This window comes from Muscardinus avellanarius (assembly GCF_963383645.1).
Source record: "Muscardinus avellanarius genome assembly, chromosome: 8".
NCBI lineage: Eukaryota > Metazoa > Chordata > Mammalia > Rodentia > Gliridae > Muscardinus > Muscardinus avellanarius.
Window position 1 is genome coordinate 48,896,287 of NC_137794.1, and position 19,113 is coordinate 48,915,399.

The 19,113-nt window shown below is 37.7% G+C and overlaps 1 pseudogene across 1 annotated transcript; it reads right to left on the reverse strand.

The window, feature by feature from the left end:
• Positions 1 to 353: 353 nt before the first annotated feature.
• On the reverse strand, positions 354 to 2,002 carry LOC308265928 (60 kDa heat shock protein, mitochondrial-like; annotated as a pseudogene). Its single transcript has one exon. The product of its transcript is annotated as a 60 kDa heat shock protein, mitochondrial-like (transcript).
• Positions 2,003 to 19,113: the final 17,111 nt, after the last annotated feature.

Genomic DNA, 19,113 nt, shown 5'->3' on the forward strand with positions numbered 1-19,113 from the left:
CTCCTCTCATCTGGTGATGGAAAGCCCTAGAATCCTGATTTTAGCAGAATAGTAGTAGAAATGCTTCAGTGATTTAAGTTGAAAGCAGAACTTTGATACATGGCTCTTGTACCTACTATCAGAAATGTACAAATGTTTTTTTTACTCAATAAATACAAAATAAATATCTGTAGGCATGTAAAATGACAGCAATTAGCCATTATATATTGTCAACTGAAACCAGTAACTGATGGTTATAGTGATTTGGTTAAATATCAACCAGCCTTTTTTTCAGTCATTCTCTTTAACTGACTTCTCTGAAGTTATTAGTTTCCTGTCACAGTTCATTATTAATGGTAAACACTATCTGGAGATTAGAACATCCCACTTCCCACACCACCTTCCATTCTGCCCATTGTGCCCATGCCAGGGTCCTTCTATTCTTTAGGAATTTCTGTGACTACAACTTCTGCATTAGTTAACAGAGAACCCACCCCAGCATCCAATAAAGAAATTAATACAACTTTTGTGAGATCAGTTATTTCTTTTTCTACCATATTCACAAAATCTCCAAGCACATATTGTAACCAATTTCTGGAGAACACTGCACAATTTTCTCAACTATCAAAGATCCTTCAACACCTGCAATCTTACTAATGGTCATTGCAGGGATTTCGTATGTTCTTTTAATAATCTCTCTACTCATTTCTATTAATCTTCATTAGCTGGAGTTAGCCTTGCGTCCAAGACTAGAGTGCACCGAAGCATAGCACAACCCCCACCAAGAACTCTTGTAGCACTGAGAACATCCGTAACTCTGTCTTTTTATTCACATAAACATCATTTGTGCCACCAACTTTCAGCAAGCCATTCCATATGAAAGTTTTGCTAGATTTCATTCAGTTTTTCTTTACATATTCACTACTTGGGATATCTAATTGCTCAGTGGTATCTTGAATATATTTTTTAATTTCAGCTTTGTTACCTTTTCCTTTCAAAAGCATGGTATCATCTTTGCTGACAATAATCTCTCCAACTTTTCCTAAATCACGAGGCTGAGCATCTTCAGGATTTAGAGCTAAACTCTCTTCTCCAAATACTGTACCACCAGTAGCAATAGCCATATTTTTAAGCTGTTTTTTCTATCATCACCAAAACCTGGAGCTTTGACTGCCCCATAACCTGAAGATGAACGTTTAGCCTATTCAGAGCTTCTCCATCAACATCTTCATCAATTGTGACCAATGACTTACAGTGAATATTGTAGTTTCAAGAGCCAGCACAATGGACTGGCCACAAGAAATCTTTATACTCAATAGGACATAGGCATCCTGGAACTCACATTTCTGACCTTTTGATGTATTAATAAAGTATGGTGAAATATAACCTTCCTTGATGAAGCTTTATGTCTTTGGTAATTTCTAATTCATCATTTATTGTTTTTCCATCCTTTACTGTGTTGGCACCCTTTCTTCCAACCTTCTTCATTGCATCAGAAATGATGTTGCCAATATCCTTGTCTCCATTTGCAGAAACTGTAGCAATTTCTGCGCAATTTCTTCAGGGGTTGTCACAGGTTTAGACCGTTTCTTCAATTCAGCAATTACAGCATCAACAGGTAACATTACACCTCCCCTTATTTCCACTGGACTAGCACCTTTGCTAATCTACTCTAAGCTTTTTTTTTTTTTTGTCAATAGAATGTGCCAATACAGGAGCAGTGGTTGTTCCATCCTCGGCCTCTTCACTTGTATTGTTGGCAACATCTTGAACAAGTTCAGCTCTGATATTTTTATATTTATCCTTCAAATCGATTGACTTTGCAACAGTCACACCATCTTTTATTACTCTGGGACTTCTCTAACTCTGTTCAATAACTATTGTTCTTCCCTTTGGTCCCATTGTAACGGCTAAAAGGTCTACACCTTGAAGCATTAAGGCCCCAGCATTTGCACAAAATTTTTACAGCTTTGGCAAAAACCTGAGTGATATGAGGAGCCAGTGCCCTGGACATTGGTCTCATTTAGCAAAGGACTGTCGGTAATCAAAGCATATCTCTGCCAGCTGCCTGGAAAAGCCTGGAAAGAGCACCTCCTTTCATTGTTCCTGGCCCCTTCATCAGGAGCTTGCCTGCGCAGAGCTAACAGTGCGAATCTCAGTGGGCACTGGCATAGCCGCCTTCTCGCCTGGCCAGTGACTGGGTGGGCCGAGTGCCTCTGCGCACACAGCAGCCTTTTACTTAAATATTATATATAACTAACTTACATATCTATATCTATAAATACACAGTAAGTTTTTAATATATATGCATTATATATATATTAGAAAGTTCAAATACTTTACTCAAAATTACAAAGAGCAATAGAATGGCATAGAACACATTTCTTTCTTTTCCTTTTTTTCTTTTTTTTTGGTAGTACTGGGGGTGGAACCCAGAGACTCTCTACCTCCAGGCTATACTCCCAGACCTATTTTATACTTTATTTGGAAACAGGGTCTCACTAAGTTGCTGAGAGCCTCACTAAGTAGCTGCGGCTGGCTTTGAACCTATGCGATCCTCCTGTCTCAGCCTCCCAAGTGCAGGGATTACAAGCGTGCGCCACCACGCCCGGCAAGGGTATACATATTATTTAAATAATTTAATAAACATGAATTTATATTCTACTTAATACTATAAATTTCCAGGAATCTATAGCTGTGAGATAAAGCAAAGATAAGAAAAAAAGTTAAAATAATATGATTTAATATTTAAGTAATGGTTAAATAGCAATAAAAGCAATGTCAAGACTAAGAGTAAACCTAATTTTACATCAAATAATGCAACAGATCCAATATTATATATAAGTTGAAAAATAATTAATCAGACATGTTTTATCCAAAAGTATTAGCAGTATAAAAGAACCAGAAAAATGTACACCAGTTGAAAAAAGTCAGAACAGTGAAATAGTATTGCTGGTAAGAGAATTTGCTTATGGCAATATGCAACACACAATAAAATTGTATTATAACTATTTATTCATATATAGCCTATTAGTTAATTTGAACTCGTTTTAAAATAAACATATGAGCTGGGCATGGTAGCACATGCTTGTAATTCTAGTGCTTGGGAGGCTGTGACAGGAGGATTAAATGTTAGAAGCCAGCCTCAGCAATTTAGTGAGGCTCTCTGCAACTTAGTGAGACCATATTTCCAAATAATAAATAAAATCAGCCTGGGGGTATAACTTGGAAATAGAATGCCTTTGTGTTCAATACCCAGTACCCCCAGTAGCCCCCCCCCAAAAAATGGAGCCAGGTGTGGTGGCTAAGTTACCCTAGTACTGGGTAATCCCAGTTCTTAGGAGGCTAAGACATTATATTCATGGATTCAAAGTCAGGATGCTATCATTTAGTCACACTTTACTTAAAAAATAAAATAAAATAGAACTGGGAGGTGTAGGTTAGAGGTAGAATGTCCCTGGCTTCAAAACCCCAGTAAACACACACACACACACACACACACACACACACACACACAAGCCGGAGTCAAGCCAAGCAAGATCTCATTTATTCCTCTCCAAGCAATCATATATATAGCACAAAACCACGAGGGGAATTCCCATGGGAAACAGCCCAGCCTGTCAGGATAAAGAGCACGAAGTTCACAGCCAATCCCAGGCCAGTACATGAACCAATCATGTGTGCGGAACCTCCTTTAAAGGCAAAAAGGGAAAAACTGGTCAGTCTCCCCACCCATAAAGAATGGGGAAACCACGCCTTCTTAGCTTCCTCCAGGCGCCATCTTAACCCCTTTTCTGCTGAATCCTTTTACTGCAGAAGTTCTTAAACTTTACCTAAAGCTTTGCCTTAGGCTGCAGGCCTCTCAGGCCGAGGGAGGCTGCATCTTGTTAGGTGCTGTATGGACACACCCCATCACACACACACACACACACACACACACACACACACACACACACATACACACTGTACATATAGCTAATATATCTTTAAAGTACTACTTTTACTTGAAAAAGACACAATATCCAATCTAAAATTGTGACTTGGTTTAGCTTTGAAAATTCAAGCTTTGTGCATAGATTTCTATACCTATCTTTAGGAGAATAAGTAAATGATAGATGATGGTTTTTAATCTTAAAATTTACATAGACAGCAGGGAATAAAAATATAATGGCTTTGTTTCTCAAGAATCTTTCATAAAGATCTTATCTGTTAACAAAAATTCTTAAGTATAAATTCATAGGTAGGGAATATGATCAATAATAGCTATCAAGATCTACCTGCAAAAAGACAGCATTTAAAATAAGTTTAATGCTCTTGTCAAATTAATCCAGAAAAACAGATGTATCTTCTAAACTATTAAGACATTTTGTGGGAAAGATGGAGGAATAGAAGAAGAGAGGCCATTTCAGTTGCTCCAAGACTCAGAACTCAAATACTGTAAAACTTCTTGACAAGAGTAGAAAAGCAGCCAGAACTCAACAGAAGAAAAAAACAGTTGAAATGTGGTAAACTGGATGCAGCAGAGAAAACAGAGGGTTGAAAAGAGCCCCACACATCTCATCTGGTGAGCAGAGAGTAGAGTCAGGCACCATATTGGTGCCAGACCTGGCAGCTGCCAGGACCTGCAACTCTCAGAGATCTCCAGCAAGGAAGAAGCAGAATCTAGTTGAGCCAATAGTTGCAGAAAACCATCATTAAAAGTAGTCACATTCCTCTTTACACACTCTAATACTGCCAAATGGAGACTCCTCAGACTGCCCGGCCAAATCTCCTAGTATACTTCTGAGGCTGCAGCTGAAATGAACAGGAGCAATAAATAAAACGCCTTTCCAGTAGTGAAACAAGTGGCTGCATCCTACCTCATTGAGACCACTATGGATCTACAGACCAAACTTCCCAGCAAACTCCTGTAGCTACAGCTGAACCTATCCCTTTCTGCAGGAACCCAAGTGGCACTTGTCAAGACAATGAATTTGCAGACCTTCACAGTGGGAGCCTGTGGAGTTTAGGGGCTTCTTGGCAAAGGAAAGACTTGTGGGATTTGTGACTTTGCAAATCATCTCTGTGGAGGTGGGGGTAAGTGCTACACAACTACAGGGCAGAAATCATAAATTAACAGACAGTCCCTAGAGACACTTGGGTGGGAGGGCCTTAGAGTTGGCAGTTCACTACATACCTGCAGGGTCTCCAGCAATTACCACAGGACTGCCAATAGTCGTGTCTACGGGGTGCCATAACTCAGCCAACTGTGCTGAGGCTCCAAAAGCTATAAACTAATTCTCAGCAATGTTTGGCCTCTACAAGCAACAAGGCCCGAGGCCAACAAGGTCTTACTTGATACTTGCTGCCCAGATCAGCAGTGATTTCTAGGAGGTAAACATCTGAGCCACTCAAGTCCCAGGCTCAGGAGGATATAGTCTATACCTGTAAGAACTTGGGCCCAGAAAGCAGAAAAGCTGGGTACAAGCAGGAGTTCATGTGATTGCAGTTACAGGCTGGGAACACAATAGTCTCTTCTCTAGCAGAGTTTGTGTCTGTTGAGTAGGCAAGACAGTGACTGACAGGGACCCATGTGATTGCAATCATGAGATGGTGTCCTTGGGCCATCAAAGCTCAACCAGCTGTGCCACAAGCTAAGAACACAGAAATATTTAGCCCTGCTGAGTTTAGGCCCAGTGACTACAGATACCAAAGTTAGTGTTCTCCAGTTTCATGGGTTCCCAATCAGCAGCACAGTGTTGGTCTCCATGGGGCATTAAATCTCACCCAGAAAGCTGGGGGCTCTGTACAGAATATTATAGTCTCTGGTCTTGCTGAGTCTGTGCCTGGAAAACACAGTGACCTGCAGCCAAAAGAGACTAGAATTGAACCAAACACATCATGTTATTCTGTGAAATTGAATCGATGGAACCCTTTTAAACTCTTTCTAGGATAACTATATCACCTTAATACCAAAGCCAGATAAAGATCCCTCAAGAAAAGAAAATTACAGCTGGTGATGGTGGCATGAACTTGTAATCCTACTACTGAGGCAGGAGGATCACAGTTTTATAGCTAGCCTCAGAAAGTACTGAGACTCTCATCAATCTAGGAAGACTCTCTTTCAAAATCAAGAAAAAAAATATAGAGTTGGAGGTGTAGCCTGGAATTAGAATGAATGCCCTTGGGTTCAATCCCTAGTACCGAAAGAAAGAAAAAAGAAAGAAAGAAAGAAAGAAAGAAAGAAAGAAAGAAAGAAAGAAAGAAAGAAAGAAAGATTGCAGATCAATATTCTTGATGAATGTAGATGTGAAAATTCCAAACAAAATACTAGTGATACTCATTAATAATGGGAGGAGAGAAGAGGGAAATTACCTAATGTACATGACATATATTCATAACATAACACAGTTAATCAGTAGGCCAAATATGAGAAGAAGAGAGGGGGAGGAAATAGGGTTGGAAATGAAGAAGGGCTAAATGAATGATATGTGCATGTATGTCTCTACCATCTTGTACCCCATTAAGATGTATGACTACAATGGACTAATTTTTTTAAAAAAATCATATCAAGAAAATTGTACATCATGACTGAGTTGATTTTATTCAAGAGATGTTAGGCTAGTTCAACATATACAAATCAATATATGTCATTCACCACATAAATAAAACTAAGGACAGAAATCACATGATCATCTCAATAGATGCTCAAAAAGCATTTGACAAAATCCAACACTAATTTATGTGTAAAAACATTGCAGAAAACTAAAAAGAAGGAACTACCTCAACATCATTAAGGTAAAATACTATAAATCCAAAGCCAAAAGAATATTGAGTGGAAAAAACTGGAAATTCCCCTTATAATTAGGAATAAGAAAAAGATGCCCACTACCAGTCCTTTTCTTGCCAGAATGATAATGCAAGACAAAGATATTAAAGAATTTCAAATAGGAAAAGAAGAACTGAAATGATTTTTCTTTGCAGATAACATGATTTTATATTTAGGATACCCAAAAATACAGCCAAAAACTTCTAGAGCTGATAAACAAATTCAACAAAGTAGCAGGATACAAAATAAACATAACAATCAATAGCTTTTAAATATGTCAACCATTAATCCACTGAGAAAAAGATCTAGGAAACAATTCAACTCACAATTAACTCAAAAAACAACAAAATACTTAGGAATAAATCTAACCAACAAAGTAAAAGATCTCAACAATGAAAATTATAAAACACTAAAGAAATAAATTGAAGAAGATAAGGTAGAAAGTTCTCTCTTTGTCTTCAATAGGCAGAATAAATATAATTATCAAAATGGCCATTCTACCAAAAGTGATCTACAGAGTCAATGCAATCTCTATTAAAATATCAATGTTATATAAATAAAAGCATAAAAATAGCAATGTCATTCTTCACAGACACAGAAAATCTTGTCATAAATTTTATATAGAGAAACAAACAAACAAACGAACCCAGAATAGCCAAAGAAATTCCCAGCAATAAGAACCATGCAAGAGGTGTGACAGTCCTTGACTTCAAATTATAAAACAGAACTGTGGTATTAAAATTATTATGGTAGCCGGGCGTGGTGGCACACGTTTGTAATCCCTGCTCTTGTGAGGCGGAGACAGGCGGATCACACAGGTTTGAAGCCAGTCTCACTGGCTTAGGAGACCCTTTTTTCAAATTTAAAAAAATATAAAAAATAGCTCTGGGAGTGTAGTCTGGAGGCAGACAGGTTTTTAGGAACCTCAGTACCACCACCAAAAAAAAAAAAAAAAGTATGGTATTGGCACCAAAAAATCAAACACATAAACCAATGGAACAGAAGATACAGAAACAAAACCATATCCTAATAGCCAATTGATTTTCAATAAATGTGCCACACACATACATTAGAGAAAAGACAACCTTTTCAACATATAGTGTTGAGAAAACTGGTTATTCATTTTGTAGCAAAATTAAATTGCATCCATATTCCTCTCCTTGTTCAAGAGTCAACTTGAGATTGAGCAAAGACCTAAAAATTAGGCTAGAGACTTGGAAATTACTAGAGAAGGGCATATGACCAAAACTGTAACATATAGGCACAAGTAAACACTTCCTCAATCAGAATCCCCCAAGTTCAAGAAATCAAAGCAAGAATTAATAAATTGGATGATATCAAACTAAAAAGTTTATGCTGATCAAATAAAAGATCAAGAGTCTAAAGAGATGGCTGACAGAATAAAAAAAGAACTTTGCCAGCTATTCTTCTGATCAAGGACCAGTGGCAAGAATACACAAAGCACTTAAAAGACTTAGCACTAATAAGGAAAAAACCTGGCCGGGCGTAGTGGTACATGCCTGTAATCCCAGCATTCGGGAGGCTGAGACCAGAGGATCGCGGTTTGTGGACAGCCTCAGCTACTTAGTGAGGCTTTCTGCAACTCAGTGAGACCCACCCAGCTTCAAAATAAAGAATAAAAAATAGGGCAGAGGCTGTAGCTTGGAGGTTAAATGTCCCTGGGTTTCATCCCCAGACCCCTCCCCCCCCCAAAAAAAAAAAAGAAAGAAAAGAATCTGATCAAGAAATGGTCAATTGAACTAAACAGACACTTCACAGAAAAAATACAAATGGCAAAAAAATACATTAAGAATGTTTGGTAGCCGCCGAGCGTGGTGGCGCACGCTTGTAATCCCAGCATTTGGGAGGCTGAGAATGGAGGATCGTGGTTCGCAAACAGCCTCAGCTACTTAGTGAGGCCCTTTGCAACTTAGTGAGACCCTATTTTAAAAAATAAAGAATAAAAATAGGGCAGGGGCTGTAGCTCGAAGGTTGAATACCCCTGGGTTCCATCCCCAGATCCACAATAAATAAATAAATAAATAAATAAATAAATAAATAAATACATAAATGAATGTTTGATATCATTAGCAATTAGGAAGATACAAATCAAAACTATACTGAGATTCCATCTCAATCAAAATGGCAATCATCAAGAAGTCAAACAATAAAAAATACTGGAGAGGATGTGGGGAAATAGGAACTCTTCTACATTGCTGGTGAAACTGCAAATTAGTGCAGTCACTATGGAGATCAGTAGAGAGATTCCTCAGAAATTGGAAATGGATCCAGCCTATGACACTAATTTCTACACCATTCCTGTGTATCTTTCCAAAGGGACTGAAACCAGAAAATAATAATATGTGCATCTTACAATCATAATACTGGCACAATTCATAATAGCCAAATTATGGAAACAAACTAGATGTTCATTAAGAAAGGAATGGATCATGCAATTTTGGGGTATATACAGAATGGAATTCTATTCAGCAATAAATAAGAACAAATGTATGTAATTTGCAGAAAAATGGATGAACCTGAAAAACATTAAGTGAAATTATCCAGTCAAAGACAGTGAATGGTCATATGCTTTCTCTCATATGCAGAAGTTAGGGAATAATAAGGATACAAGAGGGATTATAAATAATGGAGAAGAAACTCCAGTGGAGAAAGGAAGGTCATCTAGGAGAAGTAGTAGAGGAAGAATCAATGAAAAAATCACTTCTGATGACATTATGTGCATATGTGACCGTAACCACTGTGGAAAAATTAATTTGTGGATAGAGTGAATGCAAATGTAAGCATAAAGAATGACGCAAAAATATAACAATTGAAATTCTTATATCATTTTTTTTTTGCGGGTCTGGGGATGGAACCCAGGGGCATTTGACCTCTGAGCTACACCTCCTGCCCTATTTTTTATTCTTTATTTTGAAACAGGGTCTCACTGAGTTGCAGAGGGCCTCACTAAGTAGCTGAGGCTGTCCGCGAACCGTGATCCTCCAGTCTCAGCCTCCCAAATGCTGGGATTACAAACATGTGCCACCACGCCCGGCTCTTATATCATTTTAAAAAAAAATAATTCTAGTTTTTGTTTTTGTTTTTGTTTTTGTTTTTTTTTTTCCAAAATGGCGACTGAGGGACACAGCACTTCTCAGTAGCTGAAGCAAATAAAGTTCAAATACTTAGAAAGGAGTGTCTTAATCAACAAAATAAATACATACCAGGAACCAAAACAGATCCAGGTACCTCGGCAGAACCCTGAACTTGAAGAAGAAGAAGAACAAAGATCGGACACCGGACCTGCTGCAGATACTATCAGAACGCCCGGCGGCGGCGGCGGCGGCGGGCTGCTTGCAAGTGGCGGCGGACTGCTTGCGCGACTGCTTGCGCCGCTGCCTGCCTGAAATTACTGTGGCAAGATAATTCGGGACTGAAAACGCACCTAGGAACTCATCTTAAGCAGCGAGCAGCATACACATCAGAATTCTGTGTGCTCACCAGCGACTGGATCACAACCCAAAGTCTCCAACAGAAGCCTGAACCAAGAAAGTCAGGTACCTGAGCGCGCCCAGGGAAAGTGCGGGTCCTAGTGTGTGCTGCAGTTCCAAACCCCAGCACTGGCCCAAGCCTCAGAACACAGCACTCTCCTCGTGCACCTTGTCTGCACGCTGGTCCCCTGCTAATAGTCAGTGCCTGTGCCACTGCCACCCCTAAATCGGAGCCTGCCTGTGTGTCCAACCCCCGCCACCTTGCCAGAGCCTGCCTTCCAGGCTGTGAAAGCCCTGTGTGCCCTGGAAATCCCCTTGGGGCTCCCCCAGCTTCTACGTCCCGCAGGAGGCAGAGACAATTGCTGGCCACCGTGCACTGCCTGTGCACCTGGACCCGTGAGCACCTATCCTGCACCCCTGAAACACTGCTGGGTGTTCCCACCCGCCCGGTAGCCAGATGCTTAGTTCTAAGCGAGTACACAGCTCAATACACCTTGGAAGAGCATAGCAGCAGCAATAGGCAGCTGCATCCACTCTCACGTGGGTCCAGTATTAGCAGCGCATCCAGCCTGCACTCTTGGAATAGGCAGAGCTCTGGCAGTAAGTGTGGGCATCCAGTAACCAGCACCCATTTGCCCAGGGTACATCTTGGGACCACACCGGCTAGCCCAACTGGAATTTCCAGAGACACAAGAAAATCCATCAGGCCACAAAATCTGCTCAGGACCTCAGGGGGAGGTTCCAATTATACTTTGGTCATTCTCCACCCCTGCTGTAGGGAAGCACAGGCAGGAGTCTAGGGTGGTGAGTGCAGAGGGGCTGACTACAGGTTGGAATTTCGTAGAACCTTTGAATTGTACAGAATCAAATAACATTGAACCCAGACATCTGGACACATAAACCTAAATCAGTTAAAGGAGAGAAAGGTATCCAAACACCCAGAGTGACCTAAGAAGATAAAAATAGAGTACAAAGAAAACTAAGAGACATTGGATTATATTCTGAAAGCTACCAAAGCAATCAGATACACACATAATATATGGACCTGACCCTATATGTGTAAATAAGTAGGACTGTTTGTTTTACTTTTATTGTGGATGTTCTGTTTTATTTTGCTTTTACAGTGCTTTTGTTTTGGTATGGATATTGCTGTTTTAGTTTTTTTTTTCTTAACCCACACTTCTTTTACTTTAACTTGTTTTATATATATATATATATATTGGATAGTTTACCTTATTTTCTGATATCACACAGCAGATAGTTCCTTTTATTTTACTCTTGTTCTTTTTTCCTCTTTCTTCCTCTTTCCCTCCTTTTTTTCGTTCGCCTCCTTTGATTGGGTTTTTCTTTCTTTTTCTTGAATTACACAATAGTCTTGGTATCTTGTGTGGATTTTTTTTTTAAATGTATTTCTGCTCCTTCCATCACCCCTATTTACAAACCTTCCCAAACTAACCTACATACGCTTTTCCCAAAAAACTTTTCCCCATAATATACCTCCTGGTTTAATACTCAAAGTATTTCTTATATCCATAATTACTCTACTAACAACAAGAGTCCTACTAGTTAACTCTCTCTCATTCCTAGCAAGATATAACCTTATCATACTTAAAGTCTTTCTCAACCTAAACATATCCTCTACCTAATCCAACTCCTTTACCAATCACGCCAGCTCCTCCCACATTACCCACCCTCAACACTGGAAAGGCTCTTCTGACTTGCCAATACCCCTAATTTCCTAATATTAAGATTAGACTAAGCATAATACTCACGAATGATGGGTAGAAATCAGAAAAACAGGACAGAAAACGCTATAAATATGAGAACCAGGAATTATGAAGAGACAGCATAAATCACGAATACTGACCTACTAGAAATGCAAGAAGGGGAGTTCAGAATCTTGATGTTCAATATGACGAAAGGATTTAAAACAAGTGTAGAGGAGGTTAAAGGTGAATTAGAAACACTAAAAAAGAATCAGAAAGAGGTCTGGAATGAAATGAAAGGGGCAATAAGTGAAATGAAGACAGCAATAGAAAGAAATTCTAGAAGATTATATGAAATGGAAAACAGAATATCAATATTAGAAGATAGTACATCTCAAACCGAAAACAAAGTCGGCGATATACAGAAATCTTTACAGCAACAAAACCTAAACATCCAGCAATTATGTGATAATATGAAGCGTCCTAATTTACGGATAATAGGCATTGAGGAAGGGATAGAGGTACAGACCAAGGGCATAGGTAATATCTTCAAGGAAATAATCTCAGAGAATTTTCCAAATATGGAAAGAGACTTGGACCTTCAAGTCCAGGAGGCATACAGAACTCCACTGAGACAGGACCAAAGAAAAACCACTCCACGCCACATAATAACAAAAATGAATAATATAGACACTAAGGAAGGAATCTTAAAAGCAGTGAGAACAAAAGGATGGGTAACATATAGAGGCAAAACAATAAGAATTACCCCATACTATACAACCCAGATCAGGAATGCTAGGAGAGACTGGTACGACGTGATTTAGACCCTGGAAGAAAATAACTTCCAACCCAAACTAATCTATCCAGCAAAACTACTATTCAAGATCAATGGTAAAACCAAAGTCTTTCAAGATAAACAGAATCTCAAAAAATTCATGAATTCAAAGCCAACACTAGAGAAAATTCTTAAAGAAATAAACCATAAGGAAGAAAAAAGAAGCAGACTTCAGAATCAGAGAAGAGAGGAAGTTAATAAGTGGGCCATTTAAGTAAAGAAGAAAGATCACACCACCCAAGAGTAGACAGAACACAAAATGGCAGAAAACAAAAATCATATTTCAATAATATCTCTTAATGTCAAAGGACTTAACTCACCAATCAAAAGACATAGACTGGCAATGTGGATTAGGAACTCACCTCACAGCCAAAGACTTTCACTGGCTGAACGTGAAAGGATGGAAAAAGTTATACCATGCCACCAGTGACCAAAAAAGAGCAGGGGTAGCAACCCTGATATCCAACAAAACAGACTTTAAACTAAAACACATCAAAAGAGACAAATCAGGACACTTCCTTTTATTAAAAGGAACAATACACCAAGAAGATATAATGATAGTTAATATTTATTCCCCAAATGTGGGTGCAACCACATTTGTAAAACAAACCCTTCTGGACATAAAATCCCAAGTAGATCCAAATACAATAATTCTGGGAGACTTTAATACGCCACTCACACCACTGGATCGATCTTCAAGGCAAAAGATGAGTAAAGACACTATAGAACTAAAGGAAACCATAAACCAAATGGACCTAATAGACATTTTCAGAGTATTTCAACCAGGAACTACAGAATACACTTTCTTCTTAGCAGCCCATGGAACCTTCTCCAAAATAGATCACATCCTGGGACACAAAGAAAATATCAGCAAATTCAAAAAATGTTATATAATTCCTTGCATCTTTTCAGACCACAACGGAATAAAAGTAGAAATCAACAACAGGAAACTCAAAAGAAAGTACTCAAATTCATGGAGAATGAATGATACACTATTGAATGATGAATGGGTAAGAGCAGAAATTAGGGAAGAAATCAAGAAATTTATGGAAACAAATGAAAACAGAGACACAACCTACCAAAATCTATGGAACACCATGAAGGCAGTACTAAGAGGAAAGTTTATTGCATTGAGTGCCCACTAAAAAAGGACAGAGAACCACCAAGTAAAGAACCTAATGACACAACTCAAGGATCTAGAAATTCTGCAACAGTGTATTCCCAAAGCCAGCAGAAGGCAAAAAAATCATCAAAATTGGAGCAGAAATAAATGAAATAGAGAACAAAAAAAAAATTTAAAGAATAAATAAAACAAAAAGTTGGTTCTTTGAAAAGATTAATAGAATTGATAAACCCCTGGCCAACCTAATCAAAAGAAAAAGAGAATCAACTCAAATTATGAAAATTAGAAATGAAAAAGGAGATATCGCCACAGATAGTGAAGAAATTCAAAAGATTATCAGAAACTACTTTAAAAATTTATACTCCAATAGACTTGAAAACCTGGAAGAAATTGATGGATTTCTAAGCACAGTTAACCTTCCTACACTCAACCAAGAGGACATAGCAAGCCTAAACCAACCAATCACAATCAAAGAAATAGAAACGGCAATAAAAATTCTTCCACCAAAGAAAAGCCCAGGCCCAGATGGGTTTCCAGCAGAATTCTACAAAACCTTCAGTGAACAACTAATACCAATACTACACAATATGTTCCGAGAAGTTGAAAGAGATGGAACTCTCCCAAATTCCTTCTATGAGGCCAGTATCACATTAATCCCCAAACCAAATAAAGACACCTCAAGAAAGGAAAACTACAGACCAATATCCTCAATGAACATAGATGCAAAAATTTTAAACAAAATATTAGCTATACGCATTCAAAACTATATCAAGAAAATAATACATCATTACCAAGTCGGTTTCATCCCAGAAAAACAAGGCTGGTTCAACATACGCAAATCAATACATGTTATTCACCACATAAATAGAGCCAAGAACAAAAACCACATCATCATAGCAATAGATGCTGAAAAAGCATTCGACAAAATCCAACACCCATTTATGTTAAAAACACTGCAAAAAATTGGGATAGAAGGAAAGTATTTCAACATCATTAAGGCAATATACTGCAAACCCAAAGCCAACATTATATTGAATGGGGAAAAACTGCAAGAATTTCTGCTACAGTCAGGAACAAGACAAGGATGCCCACTATCACCACTCCTTTTCAATATAGTCCTTGAGACTCTTGCTGCAGCAATCAGAAAAGAGAAGGAAATCAAAGGAATTCACATAGGAAGAGAGGAATTAAAATTATCCTTATTCGCAGATGACATGATCTTTTATCTGGAAGACCCAAAGAACTCAACCAAAAGACTTCTGGAGCTGATTGACAAATTCAGCAAAGTCGCAGGTTACAAAATTAACCTAAAGAAATCAGTGGCTTTTCTTTATGCCAACAACGAATCCACAATGAAAGAAACAAAGCAAACAATTCCTTTCACTATAACCTCAAAACCAATAAAATACCTAGGAATAAACCTAACCCAAGATGTAAAAGATCTCTACAACAAAAACTATAATACATTAAAGAATGAAATTGAAGAAGACCTTGGAAGATGGAAAGATCTCCCGTGCTCATGGATAGGCAGAATAAATATCATCAAAATGGCCATTCTGCCAACTGATCTATAGGTTTAATGCAATTCCCATTAAAATACCAGAGACATTCTTCAGAGACCTAGAAAAATCATTCATGAACTTAATATGGAGAAGGAAAAGACCTAGAATAGCCAAAGCAATCCTCAATAATAAGAAACATGCAGGAGGCATTACAATCCCAGACTTCAAACTATACTATAGAGCAATAGTAGTAAAAACAGCATGGTATTGGCACAAAAACCAATATACTGACCAGTGGATTAGAATAGAAGATACAGAAACAAATCCACACACCTTTAGTCAATTAATCTTTGACAAAGGGGCAAAACACATACGCTGGAGAAAAGACAGCCTTTTCAACAAGTGGTGCTGGGAGAACTGGCTATCCATTTGTAAAAAGATGAATCTAAAACCCTATATCTCACCAAACACAGGAATCAACTCAAGATGGATCAAAGACTTAGAAATTAGACCTGAGACTGTGAAGTTAGTAGAGGAGAGCATAGGTTCAACACTACAACATATTGGCACAGGCAGTAACTTTCTCAACAAAACCTCCAAAGCTCAGGAAATTAAAGCAAGAATAAACAAGTGGGATAGCATCAAACTAAAAAGTTTCTTCTCATCAAAGGAAACTATCAATAACCTAAAGAGGAAGCCTACAGAATGGGAAAGAATCTTTACCATCCGCCATTCTGATAGGGGGCTAATATCCAGAATATACAAAGAGCTCAAAAGACTCTACACTAGCAAAACAAACAACCCAATCAAGAAATGGGCTAATGAACTAAATAGACACTTCACAAAAGAAGAGATACAAAGGGCCAATAGATACATGAAAAGATGTTCTTCATCACTGGCCATCAGGGAGATGCAAATCAAAACTACACTGAGATTCCATCTAACCCCAGTCAGAGTGGCAAGCATAAAGAAATCAAACAACAACAAATGCTGGCGAGGATGTGGGGAAAGAGGAACTCTTTTACACTGTTGGTGGGAATGCAAACTAGTTCAACCACTATGGAGATCTGTGTGGAGATTCCTAAGAAAGGTGGGAATAGATCCACCATATGATCCAGCTATACCACTCCTAGGTATCTTTCCAAAGGGGTTAAATTCAGAGAAATACAGCAACATATGCATATCTATGTTCATAGCCGCACAATTTGTAATAGCAAAAATATGGAACCAGCCCAGATCACCATCAACAGATGAATGGATAGCAAAACTGTGGGAAATACACACAATGGAATTCTATTCAGCCATAAAAAAGAACAAAATTATATCATTTGCAAGCAGATGGAAAGCCCTGGAGAACATTATGTTAAGTGAGATCAACCAAGCACAGAAGGAGAAGGTACATATGTTTCCTCTAATATGCCCAAACTACGAAACACAAAGGATACCAGTGGGACTCCAGATATTAGAGGGGAAATACTAGCTAAGTTTGAATGGAAAGATAGGAGAGGAGGAAGGCCGATCTTGATTAATGAGGGTCTACATCTGAACATGTGTAAAATTATGAATAAGACATGGTTAACCTGGACAACCATTGGTGGGAGGGGGTAAGGGAAAACGGGGATGGGGGGTGGAGAGGGCACCAAATATAGTTTAAATGTATACTATTTATGTTCAATAAAAAATTATTAAAAAAAAAGATAAAATAGGGCTGTGGGTATATCTCAGAAGCAGAATGCTCCTGGGTTTAATCCCCAGTACCAAAAATTATATAATTACTCTACTTTTAATCCAGGGAAGATTTCTAAAAATAAAATTGAACTTGACATTTACCTCTCCAAAAAAATAATAATAATTCTAAAAATAATATAAAGGATGGATTGTATTGGAGTAATATTCAAGTTCGAAGTATCAATACTGAGGCATCTGTTTTTATGTAGAAGCTACAAGTAGATAGCCTAAACTATGAAAAAGTAGTGAGAAAACAAAGGATAAAAACTTAAATAAGGATTCTTGTAAGAATGTAAAGGTAATACAAGGAATTGAGTGAATAAGTAGAAAACTTTCAATTTAAAGTAAGATTGAAGCCAGGCATGGTGGTGGATGCTTGTAATCCCAGTATTTGGGAGGCTGAGACAGGAAGACTGCAGGTTTGCTGCCAGCCTCAGAACTTAGTGAGGCCATATTTCAAAATAAAACAGGGCTGCAGGTATAGTTCAGCAGTAGAATACCTCCAGGGTTTAATCACCAGTACCAAGCTACTAAATAAATAAGACAAAATAAGGTTTGTTGTAAAGTGACTTCTGTATTACACCAAGTAAAATTAAAATTTGAAATCTTACCAACAGTTTTATTTTGAGAAATGGAAAATATTATCCTAAAGTTTATATAAAAAGATAAACTGAATAGTTAAAGCATTTTGAAAAACAGAAATACTCTATGGGAAGTAAACCTACATTACTTCAAGTCAATATGTAGCTACAGTAATCAACATTATATAGTATTGATGGAGGTATATATTCCTCTTGCAGACAGTAAAGTGAAAAGATCACCATAATATTGCTGTAATTGCACTCCTGGTAATTTATCAAAATAAAAAAAAATATTTATGTTCATGCAAAAATCCGTACACAATTTTTTAAAATCAGCTTTACTCCTAATGGCCCCAAATAATCTGGATGTGCTTCAACAAGTAAATGGTTAAATGAAACATGAAATACTACCCAATACCATACAATATGACTCCACAGTTAAGCAGAAGTTTGTTGTTAATCTGAATGAATCTCCATATAGTTCTTCTGTGTGAAAAAAAAAGTTTAACCACATAAAGTTAAAGACTGAATGCTTTATATAGTTGTAGTAATTCAACACAGATAGGGACATTTCAAAGAGGGGACTCATAAAAATCAGTGTGGCAGACCTTTTTTCAATTAAGGCTAGAATGATTTAATAAATAATATTAGTTAAAAAACTCTAGAACCCTCCAAAAAGGCCATCTACCCATGTAATTAATATCTTTATTCTGAAAGGCCCTGTGGTATTTATAATCAGTACACACATCCTACATAGAAGGGTTAAACTTTAAATTTAAAGAAGATTGTGATGATTCTTATGAACGTTAAATAAATCTTACAGTTCAGGCCATGAATACCTAGTATAACACATCTGAGATATGAACCACATCTGTTTGATTTCACATTCATAATTCTCCAGCCCCATACCATAGGCTATCCTTATTTAAGCTGACAAAAAAATAGCAACCTTTGCTTACAAATTTTCTGATTGAAAGGGATCATAATACACTTTATTCTTTAAAAAGTTCATCATCCTTTTATTTACTTACATGGAGCAGCAAAGTGTGAAAAACCATCAGAGGAATTTTAAGAGTAGCACGTACAGTATAATAAACAAACCTGTGCTGAGCTCATTAGTGCTATCATCTCCAATATTATCAATCAAGATGGTAAATTAATATTAACTCCACATTATAGATGAGACAACAGACTCAAAGAGTGTAACCTGCTAAGATAAACAAGTGAAGGCTGATCTAAAGGAGAGATTCAAAGAGATAAAATGTGGAGAAGAAATTTATTAACTTTTTTTCTGTTACTTAAATTAGCTATTTTTTTCTGTAAGTCTCGAGTGAAGTGATGGGCTCTTTTTCTTCTCTTC